The sequence below is a fragment of the Lynx canadensis genome, chromosome A1, assembly GCF_007474595.2.
Source record: "Lynx canadensis isolate LIC74 chromosome A1, mLynCan4.pri.v2, whole genome shotgun sequence".
NCBI lineage: Eukaryota > Metazoa > Chordata > Mammalia > Carnivora > Felidae > Lynx > Lynx canadensis.
The window spans coordinates 210,616,148-210,630,657 of NC_044303.2; the positions used below are offsets into that span (position 1 = coordinate 210,616,148).

General features: G+C 39.6%; 1 protein-coding gene and 1 long non-coding RNA gene across 3 annotated transcripts in view; one reads left to right on the plus strand and one right to left on the minus strand.

Annotated features, from left to right (window-relative positions):
• The window catches only part of LOC115524673, an 87,838-nt gene extending 82,715 nt beyond the window's left edge, over positions 1 to 5,123 (plus strand). Inside the window, exon 5 of one of the 2 annotated variants that reach the window (XR_003972171.1) lies at positions 3,982 to 5,123. This is a non-coding gene — a long non-coding RNA (uncharacterized LOC115524673). The remainder of the gene's footprint in view (positions 1 to 3,981) is intronic. The other variant, XR_003972172.1, reaches the window with a different exon arrangement.
• The window catches only part of SLC1A3 (solute carrier family 1 member 3), a 78,933-nt gene that overhangs the window by 36,395 nt on the left and 28,028 nt on the right, over positions 1 to 14,510 (minus strand). The window lies entirely within an intron of this gene.

Here is a 14,510-nt window from a genome sequence, read left to right on the forward strand (position 1 = left end):
CCATGTGATGCAGCAGTGTTAGTAACACACAGCTATATTGGGTTACTTTCTTTTTACTGAACGTTTTAGGCCCAGTTTTACTCCCTGGGTAACTCTGGGAATTCTCCGGAGGCATGCAGAAGACGTGAATCTAGCTCTTTGTGTCTGTAACTGTACACCTGTTATTGATGCAGAGGATGAAAAGAAAACACCAAACACACATTGTTCTATTTTTAAGCTGTTGTACTCAGTTCCAGGGGAGGAAAGTGCCCTTTCTCCCCTTGAAAGTTACCAAGAGCCAACTATCCTGCTGTAGCGTAAACTCTATTTCCCAACTTCCAAAATAGAGGAGAGAGAGGGAATATGCAGCGTGTGTGTGTGTGTGTGTGTGTGTGTGTATGCGCGTGCATACCAGTGGGGGCTGGAGGTGCCAAAATAAATCTTTCCTCACATCCGGAAATGCCTATCAGGGGAGCGAACTAGCTGGCAACCAGAAAAGTCTCATGTAATGTTCACTGTCTCAGCCGGCACACGCTCTCGTGTCCTAGGGCAGAACCGCATGCCATGGCGTTAGCAGGCTCTCCACCAAATGTTAACTGAAAGATAGAATCAGTGAATCTTTCCAGGAATAGCATGGCAAAGAACTCTGCCTTTTTAGAAAGAAAGAAAGAAAGAAAGAAAGAAAGAAAGAAGGAAAGAAAAGAAAGAAGAAAGAAAAGAAAGCCAACTTCATAAATTGGCAGTTGGGTGCAATATTTCTCTGTCAAGAGTCCAAATGTTGGCTTTTCTGTCCTGACACTACTCAAGAAAGCAGTGTAATGAGTTTCCGGAACAGCTAGGTCACCTGGGAATTTTGACCCTTCTTCCCTTCTGTGTTGACATCTCCAAAAAACATACAATGCATAACCCTTTTTCACATGAAAATGGAGACTTTCATGACACTTTCTAACACAACTGAAAAAACTCTGGGATCTCCGAAAATGATTGTTGCCAGCCTCCCGGGGGATGAGGACCAAACAAAATGATTCCTTGCTTCCATAAAACTTACAGTTGGCTGGAGGAAGTGGGGAATGACAGTGGGGCCAGCTGGTCACACTGCAAGGGTAGGAAAGGTTTCTGGAGGAAGTGACATCCCAGGTAAGTCCTGAGAGTAAGGAGGGTGAAGAGGCTGGAGAAGATTTGACACGGGAGGTGAGAAATGAGATGGAAAGGGATAGGCAGAAGCCGTAGAAGACATACGCACAACTGACCTTTATTCCAAAAGCAATGTGAGGGGTAAGCTCAGAGTTACTCAACTCTTTAGTTAGACCCTATAGTCTTCATGCAAAAAAGCAGGCAGGGGGACAGAGCAGGGGAATTGATACTGTAGATTAGGACTGAGCGGTTTTGTCTGGGCTAGGGCGGGGGCGGAGGCCCGAGGCAGAAGTCAGAGTTAAGGAGGTAGAATCCACAAGCCTGGAGATGGGGAGGAACCAGAGGAGGAGACTAAGTTTCTGCCGTAGCTTCTGGTTTCTACATTTCACTTTGATAAAACAACAACAGCAAAACCCCTTTATAATAGTTTTCCTTCTCTTTCTTTCTAAATTGAAAATTGCTGAATTCCCCCTCCAATATTTACATTCTTCCCCCAGGAATAAATTTATTCTACATGAACTCACCATCTTCATAATAATGAACCAGCCGTTTTAAAATCTTAGTAACTTGGAAGGGACCTGTGGGTCCTTTCTAGGCAGAGAGGAGAGCTTAGAATTATGAGGTCTTTACTGGGCCTTTAAGTTTATTTTGTATACAATTCTAGTTATGCACATACCTGGTAACTCATTCTGTAGCCTATGCCCATTTTTTTTTAAGTTTTATTTATTTAGTTTTGAGAGAGAGAGAGGAGAGAGAGCACATGCACACGTTTGTGTGCAGGCGGGGGAGGGGCAGAGGGAGGCAGAGAGAGAGAGATCCCAAGCAGTCTCTGCGCAGTCAGCACAGAGCCCCATGAGGGGCTTGAACTCACAAACTGTGAGGTCATGACCTGAGCCACCCAGGTGGCTGAGCCCCATCTCATGCCCACTTTGAAACAAATGAAAGAATCGCATTCTCAAAGGGTAGTCCTGCCTAACTCAATATTCTCTGGCCAACTGAGTTCTACCAGCTCCTAAGAGCTATGGTCACTAAGGCTCTTCAAGGTCTCTATTGTGTTATAGACTTCTAGTGCTTGTACCTGTTTGTGAATCTCTTGACCTAAAATCATGGTCTGAGAGACAGAGAAAGAAGTCAAAAACACTAGACAGATATGATCAGCAAAATTCAGATGTGGAAAGCTAATGTTACATGACAAACAATCTAGTCTCTTCAACAAATTGCAAAAGAAAAGAGTGGGAGAGAGTGAGACAGAGTGGTGAAGAGAGAGAAACTATAGATCAAGAGATTTAAAAGATACAAAACAGGGGAGCCTGGGTGGCTCAGTCGGTTAAATGTCCAACTTCAGCTCAGGTCATGATCTCGGGGCTCCCGGGTTCGAGCCCTGCATCAGGCTCTCTACTGTCAGCACAGAGCCCACTTTGGATCCTCTGTCTCCCTCTCTCTGTCCCTACCCCACTCGTGCGCATGTGCATGCACACGCGCGCGCTCTCTCTCTCTCAAAAACAAATAAACATAAAAAACAAATCTAAAGGATACAAAACATTTCCAACATAAGATGTGGCTTGATTCAAATTAATAAACTGGAAAAAGAAAGGGAGAAAAGAAATGGGGCTATTTGAAAATGGACTAGATAATATTATTAAGAGATTATTGTTAATTTCTAAACAAATGATAATAGGCATTATTATGTTTTGGGAAAAGAATTCTCTTTTTAGACATAAGTGATTCTACCAGAAACTACTTTCCCTCACACTATAGAAAGTCCCTATCCTGTATCAAGGAGAAAAGTCTTTCGTTCTCATCCCAGAGCTAGAGGTCAAGGTAGAAAAAGTGAACAAGTTCATCTAACATTTAATCTTATTTCCCCACCTGTCTCTGCACTAAGACTTGCATGCCCCATATAAAAACAGTGAGGTAGGCTGACATTCTTAGACTTGACTTTCAGTTTACCCAGTAGTTTATTCCTGAAAAGAAACTGAAAGTGAAATCAATAACCCTAAAGGTTTTGAAGTAAATTTTAAATGCACTCACTACAGTAATCCATGATGGAGCATTTTATAATTCACTAGTTTTGAAAAATGCACAGTTATTCTCAGTTGGGAAGGCACATCTTTCTCAAGGGTTGGGAAGAGGAGAAAATAAATATCAGGGTATCACAAAAATCTTTAGGGCCCTTTTAAACTACACAAGTTTACATAGCTCCTTCTGCTCCCCCCACACCAAAAACAGACACAACAAAACAAACAAATATATTAGCTACTATTAATCACTAAGAAGAGCGAGTTTTATCCCTCAAGTAGGTTGGAACTGGACAGATTTTGAGAACCATTCATCTGGACTTTCCTTTAGGATATTTTTTCCAAGTGAACTCTACCTTGATCTTTCAACAGTCGGAAATTGTTTTAGAACAAATCTACTGGAATGAAGTTCCTGAAGGAGATAGGAGGAATATATATATATATATATATATATATATATATATATATATATATATTTTAACAAATAATGAACTACAGATAGGCTAGAGCCCTGTTCTTTGTGACACTTTTCAGTCTCGATCTTAGGAATCAACAGAAGATAGGATTGTTTTTTTCTTCGAGAATCCTTAAAATAGGAATTTAAGCCAATTGTCCATTTTTCCTGATAGAGATAAAAAATACAGAGACTCTTTTACCCATGAGCTCATTAGATAAGTTCATTCAGCTAGGATTGACTTGGTGACTTTTATAATTAAACACACATAAAGACTATAATAACTGAACTGTACAATTAGGGCTGTTCATTATATGTATGTAAAAGTGTATATTTGCGGTGTTTCTTTTGAATGGTTTTTTGTTTTCATATTTTTTCCTTCTGTTGAAATCTTAGTAACCCTTGAACCACAGGTCATTTATGCAGCTGGAGTCATGAGAGATCAAATCCTGCACTTTCGACATTGCGTCTTTCGACAATGTATGTGGTTGAAAGGAAGAAGAGAGAGAATACTCGTCTGTAAAGACCAGTAACACAGTGGGCCTGCTCATGCTTAAAGAAGTTCTTTTCAAGCCCCTTTCCTGATGAGGTCGCACTTTTTGAATGTGGATTTCAGCTATCTGTACATGTGGGAGGCTGGTATCAGTAGCTCAGTGTCACAAGAAGGCCAAAGGGTTTATCCTCCAAGAATGCCATGATTGTGAACAAAGCCCATAGAAACCATGAATACCTTCTCAGGGGAACCAAACACTGTAAAAGCCAAACACTCAGATTGCACAGAGGGGGAGACAGTATGAGATACAGTACAGAATACATTGGGAAGTTGTTCTAAGATCTGATTAATTATGGGGAGCAAAAATGGTAGATTTTGCAGGCTCAAATTAATTTAATGTGGTTCCAAATTATATTAGTCATCAGTAAAAATCTCTTATTGACACAAAACTCAAAATTCCTTGAAAAGTTTCTAAATTAAATGTTTGAAACTTAAATTTGTTGCTCAGAGTGGCTAGTCTCGTCTATATATAAAATGATCAAATATACAGATCTTTTAAAATTTCAACATGGAGACAGTGCATTAATTTTTAGAAACTTAATGATGGAAAGGTATTTAGAGGAATAAAATACTATTTCCTATACATCTATGTGTTTGATCCTCAAAATAAAAAAGGATAAATACAAACCAAATGGTAAGTCTGAAGTTGATTAATGCCTTAATTGAAAGAAAATTCTAAGCGATCACACAGAAATGCAGAATATCATACATTAATCCTAATTTTATAACGCTATAGAAAATAATAGACAATTCAAATAGCAGGATTCTAAATGCTCACCATAAACCCATAGCTCTCAGAGCCTATTTTAGCCTTCTCCACATAAAGGCTGGCATAAATTAAAAACAAGAAACAAAAAAAGCCATGAAGTTACTGTGATACATTGTGATAAAAGAAACCACTCTCTTGTACCACATAATAATGGTTATGACTGCTGCCTTTTCTCAAAAACGGATTTCAGTTGTACAAATAAAATAAAATGGATAATTGGAGTCTGGATGTTTGTTAAGAAAATAGCCTTTCGGTCAAAATTGGACCACAATCTGCCTTTTTTCTGGTGCTGACCAAAAATCTCTTTCCACGAAAGAAGCACTGATTTTACCTTAACTTTTATATACTCTTCAGTGTAAGTGGACCAATGGGTAGATTGGCAGGAATATTGTACCAAAGTAAAATTGATTACATTTGCCTTAATGGATTTGATCTCTGTTCCTCTCTCTCTCATCTCTCTCTCTCTTTGCTGAGCAAAGTTTGGAATTCTGAATGCCAAAGAAAATGTTTACTTAACAAAAGATACGTTCGAATTTGAGTATGTCTTGGTTGAATGTCAAAAATGAAAACATTTATTTGGAAGGATTGAGTATGCTTCGCTCCAGAGAAATTTATGGCAGCTAATTTTGCCTTTTGGGCATTAAAATTAATTAAATTATTTCATTCAAGTCCCCTTAAAAAGTTGTATTATGACTGGCATGTGGCTGAAAATGGAAATTGGTTAACAGTGAGTGTTTGCTGAGTACTCACAGGATTCATAAAATATTTTAAGAGGAAAATGATCAAATTAGATTCTTACTTGAAACTACCACGGAAGAACTACATTTTTCCAATAGGCTAATTAAAGAAAACAAATGAAAGTTAAACCTTAGCCATGCAGAATCATGCAGCTTTCTTTGCATCTCTTGTGTGAGTATGATGTGGGCAGAGTCTAATTCCATCACAATTCTCGACAAATACGTATTTTATAACATGATGTCATCTGGGACGTATAGTTTACCAGAATAGATGCATTTTTGGGCTGTGGACAGAGATGATTTCAGTGAGAAACACACCATGGGACCAGTTCTATCCCTAAGTCTTTCATCCCAATAGCACAATGAACACGGGGTGATCTGTGGTTCTTTAAAATTTTTGCCTTTGCCTCTGCTTCCCTCGCGGACACTATTTGTACTCCCCTTTGCAGGAATTACTTATACCTGCAGAGTTTCAAGAGATCTTTTTTTTCCCTCAAAAATTCCTTTTTTGAGCAGTATTCATGAGTAAAGTGAGTAATTTCTATTTCTTGAAATAAAAAATTTTGAAGTAGAAAGTTTTCAAAGACTTAGGAACCACTCGGTGGAATTTTCTCCTTAAAGAGACCACAAATATGATGCCACAAATTGTCTTCCTTCTAATATCCAATTCCGCTTTCCCAGTAGGCAGGTTAGATTGTCATTGTCAACGTGGACAACTGCTCCACAGCACTGTGGGGGGGAGTGGGGCCGGGGACACCTACAGAGGAGGCTGACTACGCAGCTTAATCAAAGTGGAGGCACACCGTCTGCCTTCATGAAGCTTGCATTTGGAGAGGCCACTCTGGCTCTGAGCCGCCAAAAGCAAATCACAGGGCAGGAGAATAAAGCCAACACACATACCAGAGTGTGGTTTTGTCCAACCACAGGGGGCAGACATTACTGAACAATGTCTAACATTTAGATTTCCAAAAAGCTTGGGATATTTTGTTTATTTTTCGAGGGTTTTAATCTTATGCCCCTTGTGTGGATTTCAACACAGAAAGGATAATCTGAAACAGCAAAATAAACAGAGGAAACCAATTGTTAGTGAAAAAAACCCAGCCCTTGTTATCAAGGATAGTTCATGTAATACTCTATCGGTGTTCTTTACAATTCCAGAGTTCCTTTGGTCAGACCAAAAATCCACCCTGTGTCCAGCAGCAGCACCCATGTTGCCCTTCTTGCTGGTAACTTCAAAAGACCCAACCATCTTTCGTTTTCCTTGAATAATATCGTTTTATTCTTTTGTAAAAAGTGTTCAGTGGCTTAAATTTAACTTATACCGAAGAGACTTCAGGGGGTTTCTTTAATGAAACACAAAGGAATGACTTACAACTAACTCATACATTATGTCTACATCTGTAAAAGGATGTCAACATCAACACTAGAGGTTGCTTGGGCTGTAACCCTATTCAGGCATAAAAGTTCGCAATAATCAGGATCATGACAAATCAGCTCATCAAGCAAAAGTAAAACTCACTGCTGGGAATTCAAGAAATTAGGTGGAAGCTGAATGAAACAATCCTCCAAGTGACTGAGAACGGCCAGTTGCAAACTTCATTCTGGCTCTTCCAGGTCAAGAGGCAGGAGAAGTAATTCTTCAAAGATGCAGAGTTAAGATTTGGATTTGAGATCTCACTAGTGCTTGACAAAGGGGGGTGCCCCCAAAACACAGTTACAGGGACTCTTGTTGCATCTCCCAAGTGCAGACACCTCAGGAGAGCAAACATTTACTTTCTGAATGGAAAACAATTCACCTGGAATTATAGCTCACAGTCAAAAGAATGATAAGAAATATGTAATTCAATAGTATTGTAAAAGATCTGAACAGAATTCTCACCACCGGGGCAGGAGGCCATTCTGTAAATCAAGATGTACCAGGCCACTGACACTAGGGGGTTGTGTCAGCACCTCCGTCTTGGCGTCTGCACTCCTTGAGTCGGTGGGGAGAGGGGTGTGGGGGGGTTGGGGCTTGACTCTGTCATCCAGAGGTTCTCTTGCTTCAGTCTGTGTCTTCCTCAACCTCAACCCCAACCACGCCTTCAGCACAACCACTGGGGCGGCTGAGGAATGTGTCGATTTAGAGAGATTATCTGATCACTGCCTTGGAGAACTTACATTCTGCTCACCCAAGTATCTATACTCCATATCTCCAAAAGTGAAAATTAGGCATGGGGAGAAAGTTCTCTGACTCAAGCAGTCTGTTCAAAGCTTTGTGTTAAAACTCTAGCCGTGGTAGGTTAGAACAAGGAGCAAACAACCGTTTAGAGTGCGTCTTCCAAAAGAATTGACATTAAGAGGTTACACCTGATTTAAGAAAAAATTTAAATTGTGTTAAAAATCATATAGAATTTACCATCTTAACTCTTTGAAAATGTATAGTTCAGTCGTGTCAAGTATATTCACATTGTTGTGTCACCTGACATTTTAAAAATTAACTTTATTTTTATTCACTATAACTCAAGAAATTAACACATTGTATTTTAATGTAGCCAAAAGTTATAACTGATTAGTCTACATACATTTTAAGGGATTTCAATAATATTTTAACATAGCCAAAGACTTAATATTTGAATTTTTCTCTTTTTGAAATGAAAATGCATAATTATAATGCCCAGACTACATATCTTATGACTTCAGAAGTTTTAGCTAAAATATGAATCTTTACAGGTAAAAGCAAAAAACAACAACAACAAAAAAAACCCAAAAAACAAAAAAACCCACCCCCTCAACCCAAGGAATAGCAAATGCTGACAAGAATGTGGAGTAATTAGAACTCTCATATACTGTTGGCGGGGATGTGAAACAGTGCAACTACTACAGAAAACAGTCTGACAGTGTTTCAAAAGGTCACGCAGAGTTACCATATGATTTAGCAATTCTGCTTCAAGGTATATACCCAAGAGAAATAAAAACATATGCCCATAAATGTCGTTAGCAACATTATTCATTATAGCAAAAAAAAAAAAAAAAAAAAAGTGAACAACTCAAATGTCCACCAACTAGTAAATGGATAAAGACACTGTGGTATGTCCATATAATGGGATATTATGTGGCCATAAAAGGGAATGAAATACTAATACACGTGACAACATGGACGAACTTTGAAGATATACTAAGTGAAAGAAGCCAGTCACAGAGGACCATATACTGTAAAATTCCATGTAAACGAAATGTCTTGAATACACAGATCTGTAGAGAAAGAAAATAGATTGGTGTTTCCTAGGGCTGGGGAAATGGGATAATTAGGGGATGATGGCTAAGGAGTGTGGGGTTTCTTTTTGGGGTGATGAAATGTTCTAAAATGGATTATGGTGATAGATGCACAACTCTGAATACACTAAAAGCCACTGAATTACACACAAAAAGTGCATGCATATGAACTGCATCTCAATAAAACTATTAAAAAAAAATAGCGCCATCTTAAAAGGGGCACTAGGCTGGTTCAGTCAGAAGAGCACACGACTCCTGATCTTGGAGTCATGAGTTCAAGCCCCATGTTGGGTGTAGAGATTACTTAAAAATAAAATCTTAAAAAAACAAACAAACCAGTAAGTGTCACTTTGAAATAAGATAAGCATAAATCTACCAATACCAATAAGTAATTTTAGGGGCTTCATAGAAATAAAAGAGCCCCCTTCATAAAATGGCTTCTATCATTTTATGTATATAAGTACGCAAGTATGTATGTAATCTCTACACCCAACATGGGGCTCAGACTCACGACCCCCACATCAAGAGTTACATGCTCCTCCAACTTAGCCAGCCAGATGCCCCTAGTTCCTCTCATTCTAAGGAATAAGGAGAAGGTTAGTGGTGGGTGGTAATGTTTTGCAGCAAGAGTCTCTAGCAGTTGAAAGTCTGATAACACGTTGTGATGTAACCGTCTTTCACATAAGCAAAGTGTGCCTACCTGTATATGCAGCACTTCTCAGGCACCTAACCTCCCTTGGTAGTTGTTAAATTACTGTTCAGATGTTTATTTGATAGGAAATTATATAGAGACTTCAAGCCATGTTCCCATTGGATACCTGTGTTGTAAGCTAAACCCGAATGTTTTCTCCTAAAATCAAATGCTGCTGGGTGCTCAATTCAAAGGGAAAAGCAATGAACAGGTTAAAGTCCATAGATTGAATTCTCTCAGTTTTAAGATTTTCTGCCAAAAAGTTTTCTTAAGCCTTTCTTAACTTCTACTGATCTGAATGCTAGCAGATAAAAGGGCTTGAAAACCATAAACTATTATATCTATATGGTATTAGAGGATTTAAAATTGCCAATCATGCTTAGGTTTAATAGCTTATACTGTACATGGGCATATGTTGTTAGTTTTTTATTTTTATTTTTTATTAAAAAAAAATTTTTTTTAAGTTTATTTATTTATTTTGAGAGTGACAGAGATAGCACAAGTGGGAGAGGGGCAGAGAGAGAGGGAAAGAGACAATCCCAAGCAGGCTCTGCACTGCCAGCACAGAGCCCAACGTGGGGCTCGAACTGTGAGTTCATGACCTGAGCTGAAACCAAGAGTCAGACCCTTAACCAACTGAGCCACCCAGGCGCCCCATACAGTTTTGCCCTTATACTGCATAAGAGTCACACTATCTCATAGTAAATGTGTTCCTATATCATATTGAATTTAATATGTAAACATTTTTCATGTACCCATAAAAGCGTTATGAATTTTCGTTTTGTTATTTCTAAATGTGATTAAGAACTACTACATTGCCTGGCTCTAAAACTATGTTCAGAGCCCATGCCAAAAAGGAATGCTTGCAGATATGTCATTAAGCATATGTCTCAAGAGAAGACTCCTGAAGTTGATTCTAAAACAAACAAAAAAACATGGCAAGAGTCCAGGATGGAAGCTACTAATGTTTCCATTTTTTCTTAAATATTTAGTGTGTACGCTGATATTAAGGATTTTTTTCTTGTTATGTATCCCTATATTATAATTTGGGAAACTTTTGTGACATACTTTTAGGTAAATGGCTTTAAAATAATGAAACTTCACCTCTTAGCACAAACACCTTTAAGAACACTGCATTCACATTACAGCTTACTTACAAATAATCTAGTAGAAAAACAAATTCTGGAAAAGTTGTAAATTAAAAGCGTTACTAACAGCTGAGGCACTGTAAGACTACAGTACTTTTTTGAGTTAGAAGGACTTTGGAAAAAAGAACAAACATACAAAGCTATGTGTGCATGTATACATATTGTGTTCATATGGTGCTCTAAGGAAAAATTGTGCCCCCAAATTTCATAGCATAAGCATCTACTGCATCATCCCCTACTAAAGACGTGTCATGCTCTGTCTGCAGAAGCGTTTTGGTAATTCATGTAAAACACCGGTAGAGAAGTCTGTACCACGAATGGAAGGAAAGTAAAGAGCTTGGTTGGCAAAACTGTCTTCAAGTGATTGACAGCTCTTGGGGTATATGTGTGTATGTTGGGGGATGGCATAGGACATTAAAGAAACATAAAACATGTATCATCTTAAAATATTATACCTGTCTTATGTCTTCTTTGCTTTCAGAAATGTAATGAAATTTCTGGCATGTGCTTCAAAATAATCCAGTAGTGGGACAGAGTGTAGATCGGGGAGGGGATCCAGGGATATTACAGATGAAACAAGATTGTGTGTGTATATATAAAGATATTTTTTCTGGAAAGTACTGACAAGTTCTGGTAATATGGATGCTGTCTTAGCAGGCTGGATCTAGGAGACCTATCTTGCTCTTCCTATAGAATTCTTCCTAAGACATTAGCCAACAGCTCCTTCTGATTTGTTTACTCATCTCTAGAATCAAAGAACTCAGACACTGGCCACCTTTCCTGCAGTACCCTGTGAAAGGAAACCCCCTTAGTAATTTAGGGGAATTTTCTTTCCTCTGAAGAAAACTTGGGTAGAAACTCAAGCAATTGTTTAAAATACATACATACATACACACACAGATGGCAAAACCTCTTTCCCCACATGAGGAAGTCCTGGATACAAACATTTGAAAACAGTGTTACACAGATATTGTAGATATTGATGGGTTAGTAAGACAAGTGTGATCATGGTTGTATGCTGCCTTGCAACCTGGGGATCTGAGACTATTGCAAACATTTTCTCCATGAGGCAGCTAAAAAGTTTTAAAAAGGTTTTAAAACGTAAAAACAAATTCTGGAAAAGTCATAAAACTAGATTCCAGCCAGAAACAAAATTGGCTAGATAATCCCGGCAGATCAATCCTCCAGCAGAGAGTAATCCCAGCACAAAATCTTCTTTCTGCTTATCAGGAGATGCTCTCTAAACACTGAACAGAGAGATGACAGGATACTTAGCGTGCCCTGGAGACATACAATCCATGACATTGTCACAGAAAGTCTTGTCTGGCTGTAGAAATTCTGTGTGTGTGTGTGTGTGTGTGTGTGTGTGTCTGTTGATAGACATTCCAGCATCTTTTTATTTGGCTTTCTGGGACACAGACAAGTCTTTCATAATGGAACACAGGTACCCAAACATTTTCAGGGTATGCGGTTCTCCTAGCAGAAGTCTATTCAAATGAGAATCAATAGACTGAGTGTCTTTGTGTTTGGGAGTACTTTCATGTTTTGCTCTGTATATTTCTATATTGTTTTGCTCATACAAATGATAAGCTTTCATTTTATTTAAATGAGTTTAACTAAAATCATATGGAATAAATAATGAACCTATGTCTTTGGGAGCATGTATTAGTAGGGGTGAGGGAAAAACCAGAAAGAGCTTCCTGGAAGATGGGGTATCTGAACTAATAAGGTATAGCCTCAGTGGTCATACCTGCAAAGAACGATTCTAGAAAAACTGTAAAGCGGTGGTCCTCAACCCTGGGTGCCCAGTAAAATCACCTGGAGCACTATAGAGAAACATCAATTCTCAAGCCCCATTTCAGACCAATTGATTGAAGAATTTGCGGGGAGGGTAGGGGTGGGTGATGGCCAGGGGACTACGTCCCATGTAGTGTAATTAACCTGGATGGGACAGTACAGACTCTCAGCATGTGAACTGCAGAAGTGAGAGGTGCATAAGATGGCATGTCGCTGTGGACACACCCCTGCCCCCAGCCCCCACCCACGACTTCCAGTCCTTGACCATAAATCTCCAGTCAGCATTTATCTGGTAACTTACTCTCTTGGAAGCCATTATTGATTGCATGAACAGAAGAAAAACATCTATTCCCAACGCCTCCCACAGATCTATAGTTCTACAGTGGTTTGAGGAAATCATTAGATTGGTAATATAAGGGGGAAAAATCTTATTTTTCTTAGAGAATGGTTCAATTTTAAAGGAAGCTTTTAAAATTTCCTTCCTTTTAATTTTTTTTAAAAGAGACTTTCAAAAATTTCCGACAACACAGAACTGATCAAAACCACAGGTTAAGTTGAAAATGCTGCAATTTATAGATAAGAGCTCCCACCTCATGCAGACCCAAGCCTTCTGGAAAGTTGCATCTGACACAGAGCCTTGAGCCTGTGGCCTCTGATCTTTCAGCTCAAGAACTGTTCCATTTTTACCACAAACATATTTTCACAGGCATTCATTTCTGAGGGGTTAGGTGATCACAGGCTGAACTCTTCTGGGCCAATGGTTTGACAACAGCTGAACAAAACCCAGCCAGTATGATCAGAGGGTTAGGTCCATGTCCCTGTCCCTACCCAGTCATATGACATGTGGAGCACTGAGTTCAAGTCTGGGAGTGGGTGGGGTCCAAGGGAGGGCAACCAGAGTGGTGAAGAATTGGGACACTTGGCCTGTGTTTAGGGGTCTTTTGACTGGAAGAACTCTCATCCTTCATTGTTCCATGTGGCACAATTAGGACTAGTGGGCAGACCTCACAGGAGACAGATTTTAGCTCAACAGTTTGGACCATCTGAGAGTGGAATGTTCAGGTGGCAGCTGACAGCCACCTTCTGGAAGTGTGGAGGGGGGATTCCCGCCCTGGGTGCCAGGCTGTATGGTGTCCCCTCTGCCTGCCTTCCAGCTAGGACAGCTTCAGGTCTCCTGGCTTGCCTCCTGTAAGCTGAATGGCTCCCCTCTGAAAGGGAAAGTTTTTGTGGTCAAAACCCTGTCAGGAGACTCTTCTCTCAGACTTCCCATCTGTGAGGCCACATTCCCAGGGGGTGATTTTTACTGGGAAACCCACAGGGCCCCACCCCTGGCTCTTAACTGCATTTAATGGTGCAAGAGTCAGGTGTGAGGAAAACAATGAGGAGCAACAATTAACAAATGCTCCTTCTCTCCGGCTGACAGAGTTGTTTCCTGCCAGGGAGCACTGGTTTCCTCCTAGGGAGCACTCGTTTCTGGAACACCCGAGAGTCTGGAACAGGGATGCTCCCATTGCTCCCTGCATACTTTGGGCTCATCCTGCCTGGGTCACCACTGCCTCCTCATATTGCAGTCACAAGTCTATCTCCCAACCAGACTTTGAACTTCTTGAAGTCAGGGGCCTTGTCGTCTTCATTTTGGTATCTTTAGGTCCTAGAAAAGTGGCTGGCACATAAAAAGCCTCTACAAATGCTTACTGGATGAAGCTGTCTGTAATAGAAAGGGAGACTTTTTCTGAGGTAGCCAGAGTTAAATGATTTGGTCTACATCTCAACAAAACCCCAAATCCACTAACATTTTCTAAAATAAGTTTTTAAAAATAATTACTCAGATTTCCTTTCAATATGGTGCCAAAAAAAAAAAAAAAAAAAAAAAAAGGCCAGGTGATCTCTACCCCATGGATGGGTCTTGCCATTATATTCTACCCCTTTCTTTTCTAGATGGACATTACTTGCCTACTTTCCAATGTTTCTAAGCAGC